Raw genomic sequence first — 12,670 nt, forward strand, 5'->3', positions numbered from 1 at the left:
TGCTGTTTCCCTAGAACACGTACAGACATATGTAGGGCCACTAAGCAGTGTCATTTAAAGACACAAGAACTGGAAAACTGTGGAGCAGAACCAAGCGTGCACGCGCGCGCGCGCGCGCACACACACACACACACACACACACACACACACACACACACACCTGGCAACAGATCTGAAGTTCTTTTCTGAAAGCTCAAACTGTCTTAAGAAAAAGAGTCAGAACTATGGGGGTTGCTCACTAAAATCCTCTGCTACAAAGCCTGGGTTTTCCTTTCCCAAGATGGAAGAGAATATAGGGGAATAAATAAATGCTGAAGTAAAACTTCTTTTTTAGGTAACATGACAACTGAATGAAAAATATAGCAATGGCAAAGGATTCTTTTTCCACCTTCACTCTGGAACACCATGGTGCAGGGGCTCTCAAAGGCAGACCCAAAGGGTCTGGGGCTAAATTCAGGCCTGAGAGGCTGTCTCTGTTCACACTCTAGGACTTCCACACCTTCAGAGTGGGGAATGGGCTTCAGAGGTTCCTGACAGATTTTATGCAGTGGTTTCTGGTCCAGAGCTGATCAGCCTTCAAAGGGTTATCTGGTCATGCTCCATGAAACTTGAGCCATCAGACCCTTGAATGGGTGAACTGGATAAAGGAAGCTCCATTTTTCCTCCTCATAATCCTGAAATGTGTTGGAAAAAATTTAACATTGCTACAAATACCATTTCCCTTCTCTGGCTAACTTGCTCCTCCCATCTCATCTCCTGTTCTCTCTCTTCCAGCCCTACTGTGTCCTGGTAGGGTGGCCCTCTCTGCCCTAAAGGGGTTGCATTTCAACTCGGTCAAGTGTTCTATTCTTGGTAAAGCACATGCCATTGCAAAGCAGTTTCAGGCTCATAGAATTTTAGAACTGGGCCTAGTTCCACGGACGGATGGGGGTGAGTGGGTGGGGAACCAGTGGTGATTGAATGCTTACTGAATGCCAGGCATTGTGAGTGTTTACCAGTTATTTAATCTTCTCATCAACTACTATTGTTACTCCCAGTCGCCAAATGAAAAAATCAGAGTGCATGCAGGAAGGGTGAGTGACTTGCTCTAGGCCATGCAACTTGTACATGCCAACCGGGGGCGCAATTCTAGGCCTAACTCCAAAGGCTACCTTCTTCCAGGCGGCCTCCAACTGGACAAGGGTCATCCTAAAGCCTGAAAGGACAGTGAACAAGTGAGGTCCATACAGCCCGGCATGTCCTCATCACCCTTCCCTAGCTGGAAGGGGCCAGAGGCTGCTGCCTCCACATTCTTTCCTCTCCTTGCGGCTTAGTGACTCATTACCCTCCCTCCTCTCTTCTGGGGCACGACCCCCAAATTTCACCCCTTGCGTCCTGGGAAACAGGTGAGTCAGTCGGTCGGCTTGGAGCCATCAGACGCCGCAGCTGAGCTACCAGCGGTCCTCCGTCCTCCCAACCCCAGACGACACGTGACCTCACTCAGCACCCGCCCCCAACCAGCTTCAGGTCACAATTGCCACTGTCTCCGCACCCCGCCCCCATCAACATCAAACACGACCCATCTTTTAGCCCTCCTCCCTTTTCCCCGCCCCCTCCGGGCTGGCCTTATCCAATAGCGTCTTGGCTCACTCGCTACAGACGTCAAAAGTAACCAATTGTTACCAAGCGCTCTCCACTTAGGGCTCCGCCTCCACTCTGAGGAGCAGCTCCGTTGACCAATGGGCTACCCTCCAGGTGTAATGAGCGCGCGGGGCTAGTAGAGCAGCGGCTGGGCCGCCCAATGAACGGGCGGGTTCCCGCGGTTAGGGGCGTAGCAGAAGCGGTCGTCAGGGGCGTGGCGGCAGTTGCCTGGGCGGGGCCGGTAGCGGCGGGAGCTGCACTGGCCAGGGGTTCCGGCTGCATTTCCATGAGCGCCGCCGGCAGCTGCGGAGCTGCGGGAACCGGCCTGGGCGCGAGCTGGACCGCTGTAGTCAACCACGCGCAGGTAATGCCTTGGCCGAGCGAGCTCCGCTAAGCCGGAATCGCGCCCCGGATCCGTCGGGTCAAACCTCTGAGCCCCGCGGTTCCCATCGTGGTTTGGCCCATCGCGCCGCAGTCTGCACGCCCCAGATCCTCGGGGATCCTTGGGGGCCTGTCACTTGATGCCACGGGGATCCCAAGAGCCGGCTCGCCCACTGGCGGGGAGGGGGGCCGCCTGGACCACAGCGGGTGGGATACGCCTTCCTGAAAGCCCTTTGTCCCCTCCTGCCCCAGGTTCCGAGGTAGGGGACAGCCCCGACCGCGGCCTCCCTGCCGGCCATCTCTACATCGGTGCGCACTCTTGGGACGTCTGGGGTCTGGAGTGGGGGTATGCTGGCCCAGGCGTGGTGATGGAGGTCCAGGATACGCACCTGGAAGGAGAAGGCCAAGGGGCCTGCTTACAGCCCCGGATATCCGAGAGGCCTTTGCTTTTCTGGGCTCCAGGGGCACACCCGGGATCGCTGGGTTCAGATTGTAAGGAGACAGCTTTTGACCCATTTGGAACTGAGGTCGCCCTGCTCCGGGCACTGTTCTAGGCGCTTCGTGGGCTTTCCTCACAGCGAGAGCTGTCCAGCAGCGCAGGTGGCTCCCTGCCAGGCGAGGCAACCAGCGCCTCGACCTTGGATGTGACCAGGCAGAGGCCAGATGACAGCCACCTGTCAGTAATGCTTAGCGAGGCCTCCCAAGGGAGGACTGCATGACCCACCTACAGCCCATCTCCACTCACAGATGCACTCTGGGTGACCTTTAATACCTCACTTGTGAAGGATGCTTCCGGAGGTCCCTTAAGTTGGGAGTGGGTGTTGAATTCACCCATAATGGATCTTGTGGTCTCAATTCTCAAGAATGGGTGTTAGCAAAGAGAATGGACTATACCAAGAAGATAAGATTTCTTTAGCCATCATGAAACTCCTTAATTTGACCTACCGTGGACTGCCTCTCTTAATCCTCCCAATTCCTCTCTTTTGGTTGCTCCACCTCCAGTGTGTCAGTTTCGCCTGCATTCCAGTAACTGGATCCAAAGGCAGGTTCCAAGAGCAGGCTCATGAGAGGGGCCTGGGAAGACGGTAGGTTTGGCGGAGTTAATGTGATCTGCGCCCAGAGCTTTTTGAGGGCCATTTCATTACAACTGCAGTAAGAAGAGTCCAAAAGAGAAACCATACAGTACCCCTTTCACTGCCCTCTGTCATTTGCCTGAGTAGAGAGGACATCATAATCTTCTGAAGGTCAGGAGGCAGAGAAAGAACCTTAACACAACTTGCTGCCTGTTTTAGGATGAATTCACCTTTGAATAACCAGTCAGAAAGCAGATCAATCAGCATGAACTTGTGGCTTTTTAGCGCTGAAGACCCCTTAGGTAGAGTTCATCTAATCCATCTTGTCAGTGCACAGGAGAGGAACAGGGCTGCCTGCTCATCATGAGGCCGTGACTAAGGGACGATCTGTTGACCCTGGATCCAGCCAGTGCAGGGCTTGTATTTCACTCCCAACCTAGTTATCTCACTCTCCGTGTTTAAATTCTAGGGGAGTCCAGAGAGGTTAGAAGCACAGATTTTGGTGCCAGAGTGCCTGGATTTGAATTCTAGGCCTGCTTCTTGCTAGCTATAACCTTGGGCAAGTTACTTAACCTCTCTGTGCCTCTGTTTGTTCACCTATAAAACAGGAATGATGATGGTACTTAGATTAGAAGGTTGTTTTGAGGATGACATGAGTTACTATATCTGAAGCATTTAGAACAGTGCCTGGCACATAGTGACCACTACAGATTTGGTAAATATGATGTTCTATTGCCCTTTTATACAGTTTTTCTTCATATCTATCACCCAATGTTTTCTATCAGGGGCTAATTTTTTTCCCTGCCTCCTCCACCTCCGGTTCATTAGACATATTCCAGATTTCATGGTAGCACAAACGTCTGTGGGGTTTTCCAAGTCACATTGCATTTTATTTCTTATTTATTTTTCTGTCTTTTATTGAATCAGGTAATTCGTTTTCTCTGTTAGCCCTCTCCTTGTAATTACATTCTTTGTAGACTCCAAATCTCTTGTGTTCTCTTTAAAAAGGAGGAGGGGAAGTCCCTCAAAGTGATAAACAGCCCCCGATGATACCATTCTCCATGGCGTCCTTCCAAATACCTCTTCCCTCTGTTCCACCCTCCTTCCCAGTTGTCAGTGTGGTGCAGCTTGATTATAAATGGATGAACATTTTTAGATTAAGATTTCATGAGCCACTGTATTAAGTGCTTTTCGGAAGTTCAGGGATCGTGTGTCAAATGCGTTTAAGCAGGTTACTTAGTCATTCGAGTAGGGAGTACCAGCAGCGCCTGCTCGCCTGGCAGAAACACAAGTGTGTGACTGATTCTTGCTGGTAATCTAGCTGGTTCACTGGTTTTTCTGTGTTTTTCCTGTTCTTTTCTTGAGCTTGAAATAAACCAGATGGCAAGTGCAGTGGAACAGCCTTTTCTTCTCCTTTCAGTTGGGGAAGTTCCCTTTCTTTCTTTTTTGCTTTCACCTTCATTTCCTGTATCACTTTCACAGTTTTGATAAATACTCATTCTCAGTTTGCCAGCCAATTCGCTTTTAATTGGAAGTAGCTGTCACCTTTATTTCTTGCTAAAATCCGGTCAACTTTGGTTTTCCTTTTTTCTGTTTTTACATGTTTTCTAGAATCAACCAAAGGTTATCACTATTCATTGATTGGCACCTTCTTAAGAGTTGATTCTGAGTTTTGTTTTTTTCTTTAGGACGTTCTAGAGCTCAGCCATCTGAATCATCGCTTTGGTTTCTTTGTGTATTAATATGTGCCCCTTTCGCTCTATCTTGCTCTCTTTTCTCGTAACGTCTTGGGGGAAAGGGCTTCTCATTTGCTGTTATTCCTTACTTCTTCCACTTACGCCTTTCTCCTCGTAACCTCTGGCAGAACCCACAGATACTATAGTGGTTCCCCACTGCCCTTGCCCAGGGCTCCTGCCCAGAGCACGAAACTGTTTCTTTGGTCCTGTGGAAGACAGAGGCAGAGTCTGTCTTATTTTTTTGCCCCAAACCTGGCTCTAGGAAAGCCCTAGCAGAGAGATACTTCCAATATAATAGAATTCCCTGTGGCAGAATTTCTGCCATGACCTACTGCTTACATTATTCTGATTTTTATCGCAGTGTAGATTTTGAGTACTCCTTGACCAATTTAAGAGTGTAGATGATTGGGGCATCAGGTGGTTAAGCCTTCCTGTTTCATCTTGAGCTAAGCTATCCCTAGGAACAGAGCACTGAGGGTTCAGGCTGCCTCTTGATATGGTCTGACATTAGGATTTTATAGCACCTTTTCATGTTCCAACCTTTTTGGACGATGCACGGTTAAGGACATTTTGAACCCCCGTACTGCTGTTTCTGTATTGATTCCGTGCAGGTGCTGATGTTATCTCCCTTGAGGATCATTTGCATATCTGCACATTTATTTTTGTTGCCTTGGCTCCAGAGCATCATGTTTTGGGATTAAATGTTTTCTGTTTATAAAATGGCTGGTGTGGAGGATGATCAGACCTGTTGTTACCCATGAAGCTTGTGCACTGGACCCAGCTGGGCACAGGGCTTGTTACACAGAACCCATTTTCTGATCTTTTGCCATAGTTAAGTAGCAGACAGGTAAAGAGCTTATTAGAGAATTGGAACATTGATACCCCCGGGTTTGCCTGGTTTCTGATTTTCTTTTGTTGGCTTTAAGTGGAGGTTCATTAAGTTCAAAAAACTGAGCACCTGGCATGTGCCAGGAACACAGCTGTCCAGATTAACAGTGTGTTTGGTTTGCTGCATAAAGACTATTTTGTTTTTATTTTACATTAAAAAATTTTTAATGTTTTTAATTCAGTTTTTTTTTAAAAAGTAATATGTTTACATGATGAAAGAAAATATTCAAAAGGCTGAAAAGGTTAGATAGTAAATACATCTCTATCCACCCCTCACTCCTGCTACCTAGTTTTGTTCCTTAGAGGCAACCAGTGTTACTGATTTCTTCATCCTGCAGAGGTGTTGCATGCACATCCAAGGTATTGTATACGTGTATTGGCAAATTAGTTATGAATATTCCCCTCCCTTGTACACAAATGGTAGGGTACTATACCTGCTATTTGGAACCTTGCTTTTTTTCACCTAATATTTCTTGGCAGTGTGGAAAGAGCTTCGGTGTCACTTTTTTATGAAGGTGGTCTATTTTAGATATCTGTTTTCTGTTTCTAAGGATGTTAAGAACCAGTCTTATTTAGGCAGATGCTTCGCATGGAGATCCTAAATCATTTTGTGGACATTTGGGAGCAAATACTTTTCTTCTCTACATCCTGCAGCTCCCAGCCTGATAAGAGGCCAGGTGAGGGCTTCTCCCAGAGGTCATCTCGTGCAGGGAGAGGGAAGCAGTTGAGAATGAGGAACTGCATGGGACCTTTGCCTTGCCCTCTGGGCAGAATGTGCTGGAATTGCCAGGGAAAGCTTGCTGTGTTTTCTCTGGTCTCCAGAGAAGGCTCTCAGCCTTCCTGATAAGCATTTCCAGCATCTCTGTCACATCTAATCCTGTCTCTGGCATCACTGGCTGTGTTTGTCCTCGCCCTTGAGCATCAGAGAGGAACCCTGCCCTTCATCACTTGACATCCTGTTTGGGTAGCTTTGTTAAGTGCCCCACCCCTTGTTTTCTGTCACCCCAGGAAAAACCAGCTCTCACACCTGCGCCTCTGTGAAGCATCTTTCCCAAATCAACATTTGGGAACATAATTTTTGTTGCTCTCCTCGGGAGCATTTCCGAAGTTCTCCAAATTAGCTTTACCATTTCCAAGGTCTGAGCTTGAGCACAGCCTTGCTAAGCTTTCGCTGATGATGACTCTGAGAGTTTTGAGGTTCTTCATATTTGAATTTCTATGGCTGTGCTTGTGTTTTATATAACGACACTGATTTAAACATGGTCTTCTGTGGCTCCCAGATCCTGCCTTTTTTTTCTTTTTTCTCTTTTCTTTGAATGTTCCTTAATCTTCATCTTGCTTTTATTTACCTCTGAGCCTAATTTAGAGTCACCTCGAAATTGAATTGAATCAGGGCCGGCCCCGTGGCTTGGTGGTTAAGTGAGCGCGCTCCACTGCTGGCGGCCCGGGTTTGGATCCCGGGCTCGCACCGACACGCTGCTTCTCCGGCCATGCTGAGGCCGCGTCCCACATACAGCAACTAGAAGGATGTGCAGCTATGACACACAGCTATCTACTGGGGCTTTGGGGGGAAAAAAAATAAATAAAATCTTTAAAAAAAAAAAAAAGAAATTGAATTGAATCTTCAAGATATTAGTCAGCTGGTCTATTCCAGAGTCATTACTTTTTGGTCTTTGCTCATTGCTGGGCTTCCACATTATCAATCAGTTGTACCACACATACGGTGTTATGTAATATGAGGAGAAGGAGTGGCATTATCAGTTACACTTTTTCCAGTAGAGATTAGGGTAAAGAGATAGAAGCTTTGAAAAATTGCCCCCAGTTTCACACAATCACTCTAGTACAGTCGTGTGCCGCATAATGACGTTTTGGTTGATGATGGACCGCATATATGACAGTGGTCCCGTAAGATTAGTACCATAGAGCCTAGGTGTATAGTAGCCTGTACCATCTAGCTTTGTGTAAGTACTGTAGGAGAGGAAGAAATTTTCCTCTACCCTTCTAGGTTCTTCTGACTGGTCTAAGAATTAAATTGACATGAGACAGATTAACAGGAGAAAAACAAACAAAAGTTTAAAATATGTATACATGGGGAGAAACCCAGGAAAACCCATGAACTCGCCAAAATGGCCGAAGCACTTAAATACCATCCTCAGCTGAAGACAGAAGGTGTTGGGGGTGAGGAGAGTCAGGGACTTCAAAGGAAAGGAAAGCAATTCACAAGTAGGTGAAAAGGAGCAAATGTTTGGAAAACAAGTGTTTGGTCACAGAGAAACAGAACACAGAGGGGAGCCCAACAAACAGGCTTTTCTAGGTTCCTCCCTGTCTACACCTAGTCCATGTTATACTAAGGTGATAGCTCGCTTCCTGAGAGGTTTTTTATCTGAATTCTTTTAGGCAGTTCAGGGGGAGGTAACAAGAAAAACTTTCTGAGTCTTTTGTTTCTTAAAAATAATCAGCCTCGGGCCACCCCGTGGCGTAGCAGTTAAGTGCGCGGGATCAGCTGCTGGCGGCCTGGGTTTAGATCCCAGGCGTGCACCGACACACCGCTTGTCAGGCCATGCTGTGGCGGCGTCTGGCATAAAGTGGAGGAAGATGGGCACAGATGTTAGCCCAGGGCCAGTCTTCCTCAGCAAAAAGAGGAGGATTGGCATGGATGTTAGCTCAGGGCTGATCTTCCTCACAAATAAAAAAATGATAATAATCAGCCTAAAATAACCCTCATGTTAAAGAGACACATTTGGGGGTGGCAAATTTTGTTCCCCTTCAGTACACCCTATGTTTGCACAACTGTGAAATCGCCTAACGATACGTTTCCCAGAACCTCTCCCCGTCAGTAAGCGACACATGACTATATACTCTATTTGTGTGCTGTTTACTTAGTCATGTCAGTGATGGTAGTAAAAAACAAATCAGGAAGTCCAACATAGGGTTGCCAAATTTTAATTTTTTCAAATAAGGAATAAGCCCTGTTATCTATAATCATTGCCATCATTTAAGAGAAGATACTTTAACACCAAAAATGTGGGAAGGTCAATATCCCAGAATAAAGAGCAACCGTTTTTTTTTTTTTGTGAGGAAGATCAGCCCTGAGCTAACATCCATGCCAATCCTCCTCTTTTTGCTGAGGAAGACTGGCTCTGAGCTAACATCTATTGCCAATCCTCCTCCTTTTTCTCCCCAAAGCCCCAGTAGATAGTTGTATGTCATAGTTGCACATCCTTTTAGTTGCCGTATGTGGGACGCAGCCTCAGCATGGCTGGAGAAGCGGTGCGTCGGTGCGCACCGGGGATCCAAACCCAGGCCGCCAGCAGCGGAGCGTGCGCACTTAACCGCTAAGCCACGGGGCCGGCCCCAAAGAGCAACCTTCTAAACAGAATATATTTAGATTGATAAAAAGGTTGAGTTAATGGAAATTGAATCATGGAGTTTGAGAGGGCCTGAAGTAGAGGATTCTATTCAAGGAGGGTTCCACTTTTCAGCTTTCTTGGCCAGTGCTGGCTATTCTCTTGCTGGGAAACCAGGCCATTCACTTAGCCCAGCTAAACTAGCCATGGCATCATTTGGTGTGGTTTTATGCCCGGTCTTTTTGGGTGGTACGGACTACACAATGTAGATATGCAGTTGTAGCATCTTATAGTGATATGAGCTGATATTGGAAGTTGTTCTTTGACTCTAAGGGCTCAGGATTTGTTCGTGTCTGGAGTGCCATGTTGTAGTTCTGAAGGATGAGGAGTAGGGGAGGCTGAGGCGGGACCTCAGCAGCTCATTGGAATTAAGTGAGGCCCTTCAGTGTGTTTACTCCTCAGTCTTTTGAAGCATATACTTAAACTTATTATTATTATTTTTTTTTCTCCCCAAAGCCCCAGTAGATAGTTGTATGTCATGGTTGTAGATCCATCTAGTTGCTCCATGTGGGATGCTGCCTCAGCATGGCTTGATGAGCGGTGCGTAGGTCTGCGCCCAGGATCAGAACCAGTGAAGCCTGGGCCACCGAAGCGGTGCGCGTGAACTTAACCGCTATGCCACCGGGCCGGCCCCTATGCTTAAACTTATTAAATTGTTGATTTAATATATCAGGTAGTAGTTCATATAGTTTCTGAGATATAATGTGACTTCTCATCTGAGTCCCCACGGCACTTTTTGCTCTACTGCAGTAGCACCATGACATTCCATCTTGTGTTATGGGTATTTGCCAGTCCAAGGCCAGGGATATGTTCTTGAGGTTCCTTGAGTTCTCCTTAAATTAAGAGCATTCAGACTTTTTGGTTTCATGTTAAAAATAATTGCAAATATTTTAAAAGCCTGTTCTGTATCATTGGGATAACCTAATTATATCAGAGCCCAGCCACACGGCCTCAGTGTCCCCCATTTGTGCTGGAATTTATGATGAGTTGGAGCCAGGTAAACTGGCTATAGAGAAAAATAATGGAGATGAATTTACCTTGGAGAAGATGAGATAACATCAGGGGAAGCCAAGTGATACCACAGAGCACTGTGCACATGAAGGCCGCAAAAGTGGGCCCCACAGAGAAAAGGGGTGCAAGAAGGCAGCTGTCACACTGTGATTGGTGCTCACAGGACCTGCCTAGGAGTGGGCGGGAACACATTAACTTTGTCAGGGATTTCAGGTCTGAAAAATGGCATCAACTTCATTACATTAATGTAGTTACTCTGAATTTTACTGTTTGAGTAATTTTATTTGTTGCCAATCTTCCTCTTTTTGCTTGAGGAAGAGTGGCCCTGAGCTAACATCTGTGCCCATCTTCCTCTATTTTGTATGTGGGACGCTGTGATAGCATGGCTTGATGAGTGATGTAGATCCAAACTGGTGAACCCCAGGCCACCAAAGCAGAGTGTGCAAACTTTAACCACTATGCCACCAGGCCAGCCCTGTATGTCTAGTTTTATGTTTGTACATTTAAGATATAGTATAATAAATAATAATTGAATAAAAGTAATTCAATTTAAATTTAAGAATTGAATAAAAAGTTGTCAAGGGATCTGGCAGCACTATTTTTTCCCTTAGAGGGGGCCACCTAGCACCTACCCTAGTGTAGGAATGTAAGCTCTGTGAGGCAGACAGGTTTCCAGTCATGTTTGTGTCATGCATGGCTCCTTCTCACGTGTCGAACACTTGAGAAATACTCATGGAGCTGAAATGAAGAGTTAGTTGCATCGTTGGTGTTCTGCCTTAATGAGAGCCTGTTTGTGCAGCCAACACGAAGTGTCCACACCAGTGGAAGGGAGCCCTCCAAAAGTAATTTCTTTGATTCTTTTTGTTTGTCTAATTTTGGAGTTAGTGATAAAGTTTTCTATTGACATTTGCGTGACCTACACACTTACCCGAAGGGCTGTAGCTGGGAGTAGCCAGAAGCTTATTTGCCACAAGCAACTCATCCTCCCAGGGACAATGGAGGCTGGACTGTAGCTGAAGGTTGGATGTGAACTGGAAACTCAGTGACTACTGAGACTATTTGTGCTGTTATAAATAATCATTCATGCATTTATTATGGGAATTTTAAAGATATACAGAAGTAGAGAGACTCATACAGTGAACCCCATGTACCCATCACCAGCTTCAACAGTGATTACTCATGACCACCCCTAGCCACTTCCCCAAGCCCGGAGGAATTTTGAAGTAGATCCCAAACATCGTGTAGTTGTATCTATAAATATTTCCGTGATCTCCTTTAAAGATAAAGATTCCTTTATTAAACATAACTATAATGCTATTGTTATGCTTTAAAAAGTTAACGATAATTCTCTAATATCATCAACTATCTAGTCATTGTCCAAATTTTAATTGTTTTAAAATGTCAGAAGTACGCTTCTTCTTCTTCTTCTTTTTTTTTGTGTGTGAGGAAGATCAGCCCTGAGCTAACATCCGTGCCAATCCTCCTCTTTTTTTGCTGAGGAAGCCTTGGGCTAACATCTGTGCCCATCTTCCTCCACTTTACGTGGGACGCCGCCACAGCATGGCGCAGCAAGGGGTGCCTCGGTGTGTGCCCAAACCCGGGCCGCCAGCAGCGGAGCGCGTGCACCTAACCGCTACACCATGGGGCTGGCCCCTACGTTTCTCCTAAAGTTTAATTTTTTTTGAATCAGGATGCAAATAAGATTCACACATTGTGATTAGTTGTTCTGCCATTTATGTTTCTTTTAAATTACAAGTCCATTTCCTTTTCTTTTTTCCCTGCAATTTGTTGGAGAAACTGGGTAATTTGTCCTATAGAGATATTATTTACTTTTGAACAGGTAATACACTCACATGGTGTAACATTCAAAAGGCATGACATGGAACAGTAAACACCTTCCTCCCAGAAGCCATGAATGTTGCTAGTATATTGTGTATTTTTTCAGAGATATTTTGTATGCATATCTCAGCAAACGTGTGTGTATATCTGTGTTCTGTATCTTTCTTTTTTATATAACTGGCAGCATATTGTGTATGTTGCTGTCTTCTTTGCTTTGTTGACTTAAAATGGAACGATGCATTTTAGCAAATTTCTACAGGTATTGTTTGGCATCCTATTAACCTTTCTCATGTGTCCAATTATAACATTACTGCTCCCTAAAAATTGAGGGAAACACAATATTCCTAGGATGATGTGATTGCACTGGAGTCTTTCATTTGTTCAGCAAATATTTATCGAGCCCTCTCTGTGCTGGGCCTCTGCCATCAGGCTCTCCTGGGGTCTGGACACCCTCTGCCCCCACCATCGGCCCATGCGTGGCCCCGAGGTCGCTTTCCATGAGTGCCTGCTGAACTTCCAGCTCCTCACAGCTCCCTGTGTGGCCTGCACTGTATTCACACTGTAGATTTGAGCTTCTCAGATTCCAAATACCCTGGCTGTGATTCCCTTCTCTATTCTGATCATGTAAATTAAGTGCTCCCTCACTCTTGTCAATGACATTGAAAAATGTGCCCTTTTAAATAGTAAGATGATGGGAAATGCCAAGTAGATTATA

The 12,670-nt window shown here is 46.0% G+C and overlaps 1 protein-coding gene across 2 annotated transcripts in view; it reads left to right on the top strand.

The window, feature by feature from the left end:
- The first annotated feature begins 1,867 nt into the window (after positions 1 to 1,867).
- ABHD2 (abhydrolase domain containing 2, acylglycerol lipase) overlaps positions 1,868 to 12,670 on the top strand; it is a 102,372-nt gene continuing 91,569 nt past the window's right edge. For both annotated transcript variants that reach the window (XR_015551627.1, XM_004431937.3), the window contains exon 1: positions 1,868 to 1,984. The gene's annotated coding sequence lies outside the window, so the exon portion shown is untranslated. The remainder of the gene's footprint in view (positions 1,985 to 12,670) is intronic.

The sequence above is a fragment of the Ceratotherium simum genome, chromosome 3, assembly GCF_057802395.1.
Source record: "Ceratotherium simum simum isolate JZ-2026a chromosome 3, ASM5780239v1, whole genome shotgun sequence".
NCBI classification, from domain to species: Eukaryota; Metazoa; Chordata; class Mammalia; order Perissodactyla; family Rhinocerotidae; genus Ceratotherium; species Ceratotherium simum.